The sequence below is a fragment of the Ailuropoda melanoleuca genome, chromosome 6, assembly GCF_002007445.2.
Source record: "Ailuropoda melanoleuca isolate Jingjing chromosome 6, ASM200744v2, whole genome shotgun sequence".
Classification (NCBI taxonomy): Eukaryota; Metazoa; Chordata; class Mammalia; order Carnivora; family Ursidae; genus Ailuropoda; species Ailuropoda melanoleuca.
In genome coordinates, this window is record NC_048223.1 from 123504759 (window position 1) to 123519213 (window position 14455).

Genomic DNA, 14455 nt, shown 5'->3' on the forward strand with positions numbered 1-14455 from the left:
AATTAATAAGATTTCATTTTTATGCCTAAGTAGAGGATAGGTTCTTAATAAACTTACAGACAATTCATGGAGGAATTTAAGACAATCTTCAAAAACACAAAAGTTCTGTACACAAAATAAAGTTAACGGGGATGGTGGGGGGAATGTTCTTTGGAGGTTTGTTTCTAAACAAGAGCACGGGGTAACTGAATGCAGAGAAGGGGAAGAGGAAAGAGATTGGGGCGTGGGCACGCAGTTTTGCCCAGAGGAGGCGGTTCGGTGCATGCCTCGGAGAAGGGCTCCTGCTTTCTTGTTGGAGGGGCAGGGGTTTCAGGGGAACAGAGGGCCAGGGAGCAAAGTCTGAGCAGGGCTTCCCCTCAACTGCACCCGGGCGCCATGATTCATCATCACCGTGAAGTCATCGTGGGGTCACCTGATGCGGAAACACAGAAACTCTGTGAATGGCAGAGGCCTGTCTGGTGAAGTCACTGTCTTTGTCACGTAAGTGTGGGAAATCACTGGAGGTTCAGCCCTGCCAAGACACCGCAAAGTAACTCTGAACAACTCATTTAGACTGCCTTGTCCTCAGGGTCCTTGATTGTAGGGCGAAGGCCTGGAGCGCCGTGGCGTCTGGGGTGTGAGTCCAGCCTATCTCCTGAGCCTGTTTCACGGACCCGGCTTGTGGTCGGGACGGGGACCACCAGAGCCTCAGCCTGAAACGTCCTGTGCTTTAGTGAGGGAGACAGCACAAGGCCCCTCGCGTCTTAAACGCAGTGTCAGGCCTGTCATAGCATAGGGAGGCATAGTCCTGTAAGGACCCAGAGAGAAGTGTCCACATAATTTCAGAAACTGGCACATGACAGCATGCGAGACTTGGGCGAGCTCTCAGGGGGACCTCTGTGCCAGATGAAGCCCCAAAAGATCCTTCCAAAGTAGGTGATACTATTTGTGAATTCTATCTTTGCCATGAAACTGAAGTGGTTACGTATCCTAGAGCAAGCTCTCCGTAACGATATTCGGTAATCCTACAGAAACTCTGTTTGGTTGTTGTTGCGTACAGGAGATCTTGGAATATGGGGGCGACTTTGGTGTTAACTGGTAATAAGCCATAGTCAGGAAGGTGAGGAACACGACATTCCCAGGTGACCTCGGGCAAGCTTCTTCACTGTGCTGGCCACTGAGTCCCTTGTATCAAAGGGAGGACCTGGATTCAAGGATCTCTATGGCCCTCTCCTTCCCTAACCAGCTACAAATGCCCCTTTGAAATTACTTTGGAAGAAGGGGAATCCATTTCATATTTCATGCATTCATTCCATTGTCCTTTCAACCAGCAAATATTTATTCATGGGCCACATCCTATGCTCCTAAGAGATAAATGTGTAAGACAAAGCCGCTGTCCTTAAGAATATCCAGAGTGGGGGCACCTGGGTGGCACAGCAGTTAAGCGTCTGCCTTCGGCTCAGGGCGTGATCCCGGCGTTATGGGATCGAGCCCCACATCAGGCTCCTCCGCTATGAGCCTGCTTCTTCCTTCTCCCACTCCCCCTGCTTGTGTTCCTTCTCTCGCTGGCTGTCTCTATCCCTGTCGAATAAATAAATAAAATCTTTAAAAAAAAAAAAAAGAGAATATCCAGAGTGGACGAATTGTCTTTAGATTCTAGAATTTTCTCTTAAGTAACACTTTTTAGGAACACAGGTACAACTTCAGAACATCGTGGTCATTCCCAAATGTTGCTTATTTTTAGCGTTTAGTGTGGAAAAGAACCACGAATAATAAAATCTTAGAAGCTAAAGGGGCTTTTCAATAATGTGTGTTTATTTCCAATACCTGTCTGATGTTTGAACCACTTCCCTCACAGCCTTTCCTTTGGCAGAGAGCATCTCAGCCTTGCAGATGAACCTTCTAGAGTGGAGGGCACACTGCCTAGTGGGGTCCGTTCTGTCGCTAGGCAGTTTTGACAATCACAGAGCTATAATTTTACTTGCTGAAGTCTGTCCCCTCACATGCCATATACTCAACAGCTTCTGCTTGGCTTTGTCAGGGTCTCACAGAAGGGGCTTGGTCAATGATCCATATCTATATGGCAGCCCTCACTGCTGACCCTGGGGAAAGTGACTTCACCTTTCTCGTCTCACAGGTTCCTCCTCTATCAAATAAAGATAATACTGAATTCTCTTCTTTGTAACCAAGAGGATCAAACCTTCTTTGCAATAGTACAATATCAATTGCTATTAGGTATCATGCATGTCCCGTAAGGTATAAATAATAATAACGTTACTGCTAGTAGTAGAAATAACATTCATAAATTGCCAGTAATGTTAAAAGCAGCACACCATACACAGTCAGAAAAATTAGATACTGTTGCCATTAGAAGACCAAGTATGATTTATTCCTGGCATGCAAGAATTTTCAACATGTGAAACTCGATCAGAATCACCATATGATCCAGCATTTCCACGTCTGGGAAACTGAACCAACACGTGTACATACATCCATGCTCACAGTAGCATTATGCACAGTAGCCAAGAGGCAGGCATAACCCAAGTATTCGACAGGTGAATGGACAAACGAAATGTGGCGTTATCTGTACAACGGAATATCATTCAGCTTGAGAAACGAAGGTAATTCTGACACCTGCTACAACATGGATAAGCCTTGAGGACATTTTACTAAATGAAATCAGCCCATCACAACAAGACAAATTCTGTAAGATTCCACGTACATGAGGCACCTTGAGTAGTCAAATTCACAGAGGTACAAAGTAGAATAGTGGTTGCCCTTGGGTGGGGGAAGGGAAAAACTAAGAGGTATTTAATGGGTACAGAGTTTCGGTTTTGCAAAATGAAATGCTTTCCGGAGATCGGCCACACAACTTTGTGAATATACTTAACACCCCTAAAATGGTTAAGATGATAAAATTTTATGTTATGTGCCTATTTCTACAATTTGAAAAATTAATTTGAGAAAATTTTTTAAATAATTAAAATGTATCATGAGTAAATAAAGACATGAGGCTTGGAGCTCTGCAGGCAGCAAGCCGGGTCTGGAGGCCCTGGCTCCCACCATGTTGCCAGAAAGGCAGTAGCTTACTGGTTGAGAGCACAGACCCCGGGCCCCAGCTGCTTGCATTTAAATCTTGGTGCCGTCACTCACTGGCCGTATACACAAATTCAATTTTGTACCATGGACATGATGGTGGACCTGCCACGTGAGTTAGTATCTACGGAAAGCACTCAACAAATGCCTGGCATGTTGCGGGCCCTAGGGAAGAGGTAGCTACTGCTAGTTTTATTTTATCCCATGGCAGCTAGCATTTCCGGAACAGTGATTCTGCACCAGGGGCCGCACACCTCCCTTCATTGCTGTTACGAAGAGGAATCCAGGTAGAAACCGGGTAAGAGAGAAGTGACCCAGATGAAGATTTGTAGGATCCGTTCAGTTCAATACATATTTACGAATCCCCTGTCCTGGGCCAGGCTGTGCACTTGGTGCTGGGGCACAGCGATGAAGACCTCCTGCCCCAGGGAGCTTTGTTAACCGTGGGCACCTAGCACTGCACTCACTATCCTCAGGAAACCGTCTCGGGATACTTCACACGATCTGAACAGGGGCCCTGCGTCCTCGTTTTACCCTGGCCCCGTGAAATAAGTAGCCAGTCCCACTTGACTAGCCCTGGCAAGGAGAAGGGGCCATCTGTGTGAGGGGACGAGAGCAGAGGCTATAAGCCAATGGCAGACGCAGAGGAGGAGGGCGCAGGCTTACAGAGGAGCAGGGGAGGGGCAGGTGGGTGGAGGTGGCAGAGGCAGAAAGCAGGCTCAGACCCTCTGCCAGTTGTGCCACCATGCTGCCACCTCCGCCACCGCTGTGGGTCGGGGGCCCCGTCCCTGCCCAATACCCCTTTGCACCAACCCTGACTCCAACGCCACTCCATCCCAACTCACACGCTCCTGGTGCGTGGCGCTCATGCCTGCAGCTGGTACGGCGGGGGGAGAAGTGTTGCTCAGCGTGCACTTTAAAAAAAAAAAAAAAAAGAGGGAAGGAGAAGGACAAAGTGTTCAATGGGCCCAAACAATTGGGCATCGAATTTAAAGCATCACGGAAGCTCAGGTGGGGCGCACCTCAGAGACCCGTCATCCTCTGCTCTGAGAGGCCGGAATGCCTTCTGTTCTCCTGTCCGGCGGATTCTTAGCCCTCAAACCCTCAGCTTTGCTTTCTCCTTTTTGGGGATAGAACTCCACTGCAGAATAAAAGGGACAGACACGGGTATTTTTCCGGAGATGGTCAGGGGAGGGGCTAGATAAGAGAGGAAGCAGGGAGGGAGGTTGAATGGCAGAAGTCACTTGAAGGATGCTCTTCCTTTCCTAGTTGACAAAGAAGCTCACAGAAGTAAGTCTGCCTGTTGGGGCTGGGAGGGGGAAGATTTGCCCATACTGCATGGGCCCTGGGTGATTTGAGGAAATTTTATCAAGAGGTTAGAAGGCCAGCAAGATGTTCTCACACACACACACACACACACACACACACACACACACACCCCACAACATTACATTACAAATACTCCTCCATTTCCCCTCTTCTCCACCTGCTATGCTGTTTGCAGTGATTGTCTTTTACTGGGCTTTCTAATTGGCAATTGGATTAGATGGAACTGGAAAGATCAACAGAGCCTAAAATGATCTTTATAAACTGTGCTGAGGCTGAAATTTTGGAGCAAGAGATGATGGGTAAGGAAGACTTTCAGAAGGTTCTCCAGGACATTATACAAGGTAATTTTCCCTTTACCAACCCTTTGCTGGGGAGAAAAAAAAAATCAGTAAAGTATTACCTTCAAGACATTGGCAGGCAGATCCGTAATGGGGGGATTTGCCACCTTGCCGAGGTCATGTTCTAAATTCAGTGGGAGTGGGGGAGAGTGGTTTAGGCTGCTAACTGATTCCCCATGCCCATCCCATCTTCTAGAAGTAACCCGTTCCAAGTGTAGCTAGGATTGGGGCCAGTGGCTGCCAACATCACAGCGAGGAGAGGCTGTGTGTTGACCGCTGGCCCAGAGGTGCTGTGTGCCCTGCCTCCTCGTGCCCCGACCAGGAAAGGGGCACTCTCTGCCCATCCCTTTCTCCCTCCAGGTAAAAGTGGGGACACCATTTCCGACACAGAGACAGGCACCAGCTCTTGAGAACAGTAGATTGACTGGGAACATTTAGTTCAGCACTGTTCTGGGAGAGAGAAATAAACTTCTATAATTTTGCAATAAGGAGAGCGACAAGATAAAAGCAATCGCCTTGGCAACTGCCCTCTGAAACGTATCTGCCCCCTTTCCGAAAAGTGCCCTGATATATTTAGAAACGTGTGTACTCTCCCATGCTGTACAGGATTGTGGTAAGGACAAAATCCCATGAAAGACCGAGGGATAAAAATGCTCTGAAACAGCGAATGCTTTGTGACTATGTGCTGTTTGGATGGTGTCAAAGCCATTCCGTATTTCCCCCTACGAAACCTGCTTCTAGCGTACCCTCCATCTTCGGGAGTGGTGCCTCTGTTCTCTGAAGGCTTTAGGCCAAACCCTTGCTGCTTCTCCTCCACTTACACCCAGAGTGTGGCAGATTGTTCCAGCATCACCTTCTTAGCCTGTCTGAATCTGACTGAGTCTCACCACCTGCGCCGTGGTGGCCTGGCTCCTCCCTCCCATGTCCGGGGGCTGCCGGGCTACTGCCCGGTATCTCTGTCCTCCCACAGGTCAGCAAACAGCAGCCAGGGTATCCTTTCAGAGCCTGACTCAGATCGTGCCAGATCTGACCTCCAATCCCTCTGATGATTGCTGCCTCACTCGGGGGAAGAGCCAAATTCCTTCCCCTGCCCTGCACCAGCCTCCGGAACTGGGTCTCAATCCCCTCCCCGCAGTCCCTCCAGGCCTCCTTTCCCAGCAGTCTCCATGTGGGTCCCTCTCACACTAATCCCAAAAGGCCTCCTGTGTGCCTTGGTCACAGCAAGCAATTCCTACCACAGGGCCTTTGCACTTTCTCTCTCTTTGGCCTCGAATGCGCTCCCCAGGTGCTGCATGGGTCCCTGCCTGGCCTCCTTCAGTGTCTGTTCAAATGCCCCTTTCCTAAGGTTTGTCATGACCAAAATGTTTAAAATGTCAACCTTTCACTCCGGGCATTCCTCACCCCTCTTCTGTGCATAGATGCCCATGTGTGTGCAAGGACGTGTGCAAGGAAGTGTGCACATGTGTGCCCGTTTCCCCCCACGTAACGTTTAGCATTTTGACACACTGGATTTGTTTGCTTGTTGGTTGTCTGTGCCCACACCTTTGGGATGCCAGCTTCATGAAGACAGGCTTTGTCCATTGCCCGCCGCAGAGTCGGCCCTCCGCCAATCCTGGTTAAATGAGCGAGTGCGCGCTGGACAGAATGGAGCCTATGAGCTGAGAGGAGGGTGTGCGTGGGGAAGGAGGCCGGCCGGGTGAGGCAGGCCAAGGGTCCAAGGCGACAGGGGCCAGGGAAGGAAAGCTACAGTCACACAGAGTGTCACAGTTACAAGCTGCCAGGACAGGTGAGGGGAGCAGGAGAGGAGCGAGAGATGAGCCCGTGTACCAGCCTGCGTGGCTCGGAGCAGAGCAGGTGTTCCGAACCTACCGGAGTTAGGGGTGCGGGGCCCAGAGCCAGCCGAGGGGGCCAGTGGCGATGGGGCCAGTGGAGGCCGGCACAATGCCCGTAAGTGCCACACTGCCAGCAAAGGGAAGCATGGCACTGGGAGGAAGGACAGGAGCGTGAGGACAACTGAGCGGCCAAGGGCTGAGGGCCCCTTGAGATGTGCTGGGTTGCGGTGGAGGATGCGCAGCCTGGGAACCTGGAGATCCCTCTGTCCTTCCACTTAGTGCGTGTTCCCACAAGGCGTGTGACTGCGGCCCAGCCACTCGTCTCTCTGGACCTTCCGTCTCTTCTGTCCTTCAGACTTGCCAGGCTGGCGTCTAGGACAGGGCTTACAGGTCCAGTGCTGGACTGTCCCCATCTCACAGTTCCCAGGCAGGGGGCATCTCAGTGCTGTCGCGAGCTTCCTGCCCTCGAGCAGTCTCCCTCCTGAGCCCTGCTCTCCGGCCTGGCCTTTAATAACACCGTGTCTGCCTTCCCCACTGCTTTTCCTTGGGATGACGGAGAATCACGCTCTCTGAAGCCGGAGGGGGCTTGTGCCAGCCTGCTCCTCCCTCCTCTTTTGCAGCTGATTGCCTCAGGATCGTGCTAAGGAAGACATCGGGCCATGTCCTCGCTGCTTCCGCGTTGCAGGGAGAAGGACAATGCCAAGGTGGACCGGCTTCTGGTCCCTGCTCTGGGCCTAAGCTACCTGCCACATGGCCTGGTGGTCAGACATGCATCGCCTAGCCTGGGGACACGGGGAATGGCCCCAGCACCATACTGACCGACCGTATAGTCTCGGGCATGTCACTGTCCCTCTCTGAGCCTCTGTTCCTTCCTGTGTGAGATGGTGGGAAGGGTGGTGATGCCGCCCCAGCCAGCCTCACAGCAGGTGACCTGTGGGGAGAACAGGGTTAGCAGCTGCTAACTTACTTTGTACCTCTCAAAAGACTGTGTACTCTTAAGGGACTTTGCTTTACTAGAATCCCAGCCCAGAACCCCAGGGTTCACCAGAATTACCAAATGAAGACAAGGCTGATGTGTGCCCCGGAGTCCTGTGTCCATCTTCTGCCTTCATGGCCTGCCCTGGGGCCTTTGTTGGTGATGGGTTGTGACTTTCCAGGTACATTGAAAGGAATAATATGGAAAACAATGTATATTGGTTAAAATTCTTTCTTCCCAGTTACCCCAATTTCACAGACCCTTCAAGTTCATTCATTGTCACCATAGCAACCCACATCCTCTGACACGAGGAGAGCACATCCTCAGGGCAGGTAGGGGAGCCAGCAGAAGCAGCCACGTGGGAGATGTGGCCCCTCTGTGGGCTGTTTTGGCGATCTCGTGAGTGCTTAGTGCCCTGGTGACCTCAGAACCTTCTCATGAGCCCCCGGGGTGCTCTTGACACCTGGGCACCAAGGACAGCACTCAGATTCTCATACATCCTTTTGTATAATCGTGTAGCTATGAATAGGATAAATACCCAAATCATATAATGTCTGCAGGTCAAATAGTGGCAGGGGCATGCCTGGGCACCATCTACAAGTAAAAATGACTTTATCTTGCACCTCCCTCCCCGAATAAGGAAGTACAGGATCTGCGGGGGGGGGGGGCACTCCAGGTTCTTGTTGGGGAACCGGCCGCCTGTAGATGCTACTTTGATGTGCAGACTGAGGGACCTGAGTGGAGACAGAGCACAAAGGGCGTCTGTGGCAGGTCCGGGCTTCAGTGCAAGGAGCTGTGCTCATGAGCCAAATGACTCCCAGAGCCAGTGCTGCTGGGTATCATGATGGGAAGAGAGGCCACATGCAGCCCGTGGCACGTTCCAGGGGCAGATCCCCAGCAGGACATCGGATTTTAGCCAAAGGCCATGTTGTCTACAGTAGAGAATCCCGTGTCTTTTAAGAACTCCTGCGTGTCACTGGTCCTTGGTAGAGACAGAATGATGACCAGGAGACACCGTGTGACCATCTGGCTGGAACTGCCCGTCTTGAGCTGGGTTCAGTCACAACCCCTGAGTCATTAGGCTGGTTGAAATGAGCAGCAGTGTCTCAGGAGATGGTAGTAATGCATCCCAAGAGAGGACGAGCAGGTGGTGTAGACTGTCATGGCACTGTCGCTGTCACACCAGGGAGCCTTCCCCATCGTGCCCCTCACGCCCATGCCTGTGTGAGGGATGCTGTATGGTCAGCAGTAGGGATGGAAAAAGTCTGAGCTTGGAATGGATGAGTCAGTTGTTATGTGGGTACAAGACACACATGGACCACGGCCCCACCGAGCGGTGGCCTGGAAGGACCTTAACAAGAGACATCCTTCGCAATGAGCAGAGCTATGGGCAGCACATTTGGTCGCCCGTGACCAGCTGGGGTGGGGTGGTCTTTGAGGATGAGGGATACTCAGAATAGAGAGCGGGGGAGGGGAATGAGTATCAACCGTGACCCTCAGGCCAACTGCCATGGCAGGGGCTGTGGCCCATCCCACTAACCTCCTTCTTCCAAATAGTCTCTTTTTTTTTTTTTTAAAGATTTTATTTATTCGACAGAGATAGAGACAGCCAGCGAGAGAGGGAACACAAGCAGGGGGAGTGGGAGAGGAAGAAGCAGGCTCATAGCGGAGGAGCCTGACGTGGGGCTCGATCCCATAATGCCGGGATCACGCCCTGAGCCGAAGGCAGACGCTTTAACTGCTGAGCCACCCAGGCGCCCCCCAAATAGTCTCTTGAGACGACAGGTGGGCTAGGACCCTGAAGGAGCTGAGAGGAGCTGGGGAATGGAAGCATGGACTGTGGTGGACAGGAGAGGGACCACACATGTTCCCTTTTCAGAAAGTGGGGTATGCTGCTTGGCCATGGGGAGTGTGGCTGAGACCTTTGTCAGCTCCTTTCCAGGTCACTCCTTGCCAGTGATGGAGAGGGACAGGCTGTGTAGCCCTGGATATTTCAGCCCACCCTGGAGCAAATCTTATGGACGATTCTTGCTCCAGAGACCAACATCCCATGGCTCTGAACCAAGGATGTGTGTAGTCTCCCTGCTGGGACATTCGGCAATTTCTGGAGCCATTTTTGGTCGTCATAACTTAGGGAGGTGCTACCGGCATCGAGTGAGTGAAGGCCAGCGATGCTGTTAAATGCACAGGACTGCCCCCCCCCAGCAAAGAATTATCTGACCCCGGATGTTAACAGTCCCGAGGTAGACAGAAGCTTCATTCTGTCTGCCTCTTAAGTCAAATTCTCCCTCCCCTCTTCCTTTCAGATGTGTTGGTCCCAAATAAACATCTTGGATCCCACACTCAGACTCAGCATCTGCTTCTAGAGAAGCCAAACTGCTATCAGGGTATCTCCATTTCCTACCACAGCACCTGGCGTTGTGGGTTCTCAGTAAGTATCATGAATGCACGAGGATAATCTCGATTAATCATCAGACCCCACAACATGTCCACAGAGTGTTAATCAGGAGACCAGCCAGGAGCCAGGATGGTTTTCATTTTCCATGAAAGGCATCCCCTGAGAACACTGTTGAATCGTGAAAGATCCTCAGGTCAGGGATGTTCAGATTTGATGCTCGTTTTAAATATTGACAAGCATTTCTGCTCAGGAAACTCCGCACAAACACTGCTTCCTTCATGGAGCCATGCATGCCCGTTTCCCCATCCCTGCCGATACTAAGGGCTTGTTCCCCTATGGTGCCGATATCACAAACACCGACCTTAATTAATACCTTGTCATATTACAATTTGTGTTTATGCATCTATCACCTAAATTCAACCATCACATTGTATGAGCCAAAGCTCATATTTTCATATTTTTATCTCTAGCTCTTGGCATGGGGGTAGGCGCACAGTAGATACTCAACTCATATTTTTAAATGACCAAAGAAATACATGAAATTCGAATCCTTTCATCGACTTCATCTACCAAGAGAGGGACACGAAGAGGATAAACTCAAAGCTGGAGCACCAGGCAAATGGAGTTTGGTGTTTACTAGACTTAACCTTGGGGTGGTTAATGCTTTCTTTCCTTCGGTGGAGGGTGGGACAAAGCGGGGGAGTGATCACTCCTTCATTTCTTTTGGATAAATAGGGCAGTTTGTATCAGCCAGAGCCAGCCCTGTTCTGAGAGTGTTAGCATTACAAGGCACCAACTGTTAAAACCATGCAAAGCGGAATTCAGTCCCTGTGCTTCCTCTAGAATCTGGACAGGTGGCTTGCTAAGCCTCTGTTTTAACAGAGGGGGAAAGGGGGGGCGAGGAATTTTGATTTCTTTAAAAATAAAATAAATGGTTTCACACCTGTCAGATCTGTGTGGAAAAGGGGGATGGGAAGACACGCACAGAGAGAGAGAGAGGCAGAGACACAGAAAGACAGAGAGAGGAACAGAGAGATACCCAAGGCCTTCTCCAGTCCCAACCTAGCCCGGACCCTTCTAGACCCTTCTAATCAAGCACACTTTGCAAATGGAACTCATTAAAATAAGAATTAGCGGAGTTGAGGAGACACAAGACAGTTGAAGACTTCCCAAGGAGGAGGGCAAGGTTGAGAGTTTGCCTTATTCCTTTGAAGGAAGGATGGCCAGGAGAGTGTCTCCTTGGCTGACGGAGTCCCTGATGCCCCGACTTTCTGTTCCAGCCTTTGCTGGCTTCTTGCACGTCTGCATGGCTCAGTGACACATTCCAAACATGCCCTGATAGACACAGGCAGGTGGACTCAGCAGGGATCCCCCACTTGCCTGGCTTCAACTCCCCTGGGTCTGTATCATGACTGTGAAGGCCATTTCTACCAGCCAGGCTGGACCCCTCCCGCTTCCCACACCATGCCAGGGATTAAGCATGCCCTAGGAGTTGCATCCCTCCTCAGTTGCCCTGACCATTCCCTCCGGCGTCCCAAGATGAGATACTAATCGTTTACCCAGGCCCATCAGAATGGCAGGCCCCCTTGGGATAAATAGCTTCCATTTCCGGTTGGCAGGAAGCCCCTGAGAGCAGCGTTCTTCTCCTGTCCCCCAGTGAGGAGCCTACGTCTCCCAGAAGCCAGTCTCCTGGTCCTGCAGGTGAGTTTGTGACGTAACAGCCCAAACACAGTTTGTGCCAACATCCACAAAGCAAAGGGTGACCTGAAAGGGGAAAAGAAATGAAAACCGTGCTGACTAAGGAATAATCATAAGAACTTCAGAGTGTTTTGCTTGGAGGAGAGAAGACTTAGGAGGGTATAATAAATATTCAAAGGGTTCCCGGGTGCGAGAAAGTTGGGGTTGTGCTCTCTGGCCCAGGACCCATAAGGAGGGCAAGTGGGAGATGGAGCGCAGGTCAGTATGAAAGCGGAGTTTCTTCCAGAATTTGCAGAAGGGGCAGTCGGAGGAGTGGAGCCTCCCATGGCAGGATGTGTGCCAGCTGCAGCCAGCTGCACTCACGCAGCTCACCCTCCTGCTCCTGGCTCCACTCAGAGCGCTTTCCCGTTCTTAAATCTAGCCCCTCACCTGTTTTCATAAATAAACCTTCATTGGAACATAGCCATGTCCTGCCTTTACGTACAGTCTGCGATGTTTTCCCACCACCATGGCAGACTGGCGTCATTAAGGGTTGTGACAAAGACCCGATGGCCCAGAAAGCCCTTTCCAGAAAGGTTGCCAGCCCTTACTGTAACTCACTTCTCTGGGCATCTGTTGACTCCGGCGGTTTCTGGAGGGAAATCGAGTAGAGCTGTTGAGTTGGAAGTAAGGATTCCCCTGAAAATGATTGGTCTTTTTTTTTTTTTCTCCTAAGAGAACCTGAGACACACGACTATTCTTCTTGCCTTTAATTCAATTCCTTTCCTGTGTCTTTCTTATTAAACCCTGAGCCAGCAGCTCGGCCTCATCCTGGCAAATGTTTGCACAGATCGCCCGCTGCACGAAATTTCCTATTTCCTAGGGATTAGACACAGATATTGTGGTCATTCAAAAAATATAAAATAAAAAGAATCCTGGGAAGTTTTGCTTTAGAGGAAAGAGAAAGCCCGAGACCCGGGCAGCTAAGCCTGGGGATTCTAAGTGGACAGAAACAAAGAGTTGGTTTGAAGAACCTCATGGATTGAATGTACCTTGAACGTGTACACTCATCAGGCCCGTGCTGGGGCCTAACACAAGACTTGGCAATACTAGATTTTGTGGATTGAGTTGTGTTTTCATAAAACTATCTTGATATCCAACCCCCGCCCCTGTGTAATGGAATGGGCCCTATTTGGAAATACGGTCTCGGTAGATACCATCAAATGAAGATGAGGTCATAGTGAATTAAGGTGGGCCTCAATCCAATGACTTATGCTCTTCTAAAATGAGGGGCATTTGGTTTTGGGATCAAGGTAATGCTGGCCTGATAGAATGAGTTTGGAAGTTTCCCTTCCATTTCTATTTTTTGATACAGTTTCAGAAGGATGGGTATTAGTTCTTCTCTAAATGTTTGGCAGAATTCCCCTGGGAAGCCATCCGGCCCTGGACTGTTCTTTGTTGGGAGATTTTTGATGACTGCTTCAATTTCCTTGCTGGTTATGGGTCTGTTCGGGTTTTCTATTTTAGTAGTTTATATGTCTCTAGGAATGGATCCATTTCTCCCAGATTGCCTAATTTGTTGACATATAGTTGCTCATAATATGTTCTTAAAATTGTTGGAATTTCCTTGGTGTTGGTCATAATCTCTCCTCTTTCATTCATGATTTTATTAATTTGGGTCTTTTTTCTTTTCTTTTTGATAAGCCTGGCCAGGGGGTTATTGATCTTATTAATTATTTCCAAGAACCAGCTCCTAGTTTCGTTGATCTGTTCTACTGTTCTTTTGGTTTCTATTTCATTGATTTCTGCTCTAATCTCTATTATTTCTCTCCTCCTGCTGGGTTTAGGCTTTATTTGCTGTTCTTTCTCTTGGAAAACAGTATGGCGATTCCTCAAGAAGTTAAAAATAGAGCTACCCTATGACCCAGCAATTGCACTACTAGGTATTTACCCCAAAGATACAAATGTAATGATCTGAAGGGGCACCTGCACCCCAATGTTCATAGCAACAATGTCCACAATAGCTAAACTGTGGAAAGAGCCCAGCTGTCCATCGACAGATGAATGGATAAAGAAGATATGGTTCATATATACAATGGAATAGTACTCAGCCATCAGAAAGGATGAATACCCACCATTTACATCGACGTGGATAGAATTGGATGGTATTATGCTGAGCAAAATAAGTCAAACAGAGAAAGACAATTATATGGTTTTACTCATATGTGGAATATAAGAAACAGGGCAGAGAATGGTAGAAGGGAGGGAAAACTGAATGGGAAGTGATCAGAAAGAGAAAACCCATGAGAGACTCTTGACTCTAGGAAAGAAACTGAGGGTTGCTGGAAGGGAGGTGGGTGGGGGGATGGGGTAATCGGGTGATGGGCATGAAGGAGGGCACGTGATATGATGAGCACTGGGTATTATAGGCACCCGGTAATAATTGAACTCTACCTCTGAAACTCGTGATGTTCTATATGTTGCTAATTAAAGTTAAATTTAAAAAATAAAATAAAACGAGGGACATGTGGACATAGGCCTTGTGAAGAGACAGAGGAGCCCACAGGGTAACAGCCACGTGAAGAAGGAGGCGAATATCGGTGTGGGGCACCGGCAGATCAAGAACTGTAGGGCTTCCCAATAACCACCAGCAGCTACGGGGGAAGCAAGGAAGAATCCTTCTCCGGGGCCTTCAGGGGGAGCCTGGCTCTGCCACCCTTGATTTTGGACTTCCAGCCTCCATAACTGTGAGAATATATTTCTGCTGCTAAGTTACTCGTTTTGTGGTCATTTTGTTAGGGCGGCCCCAGGAAACAAATACAATCGGTGA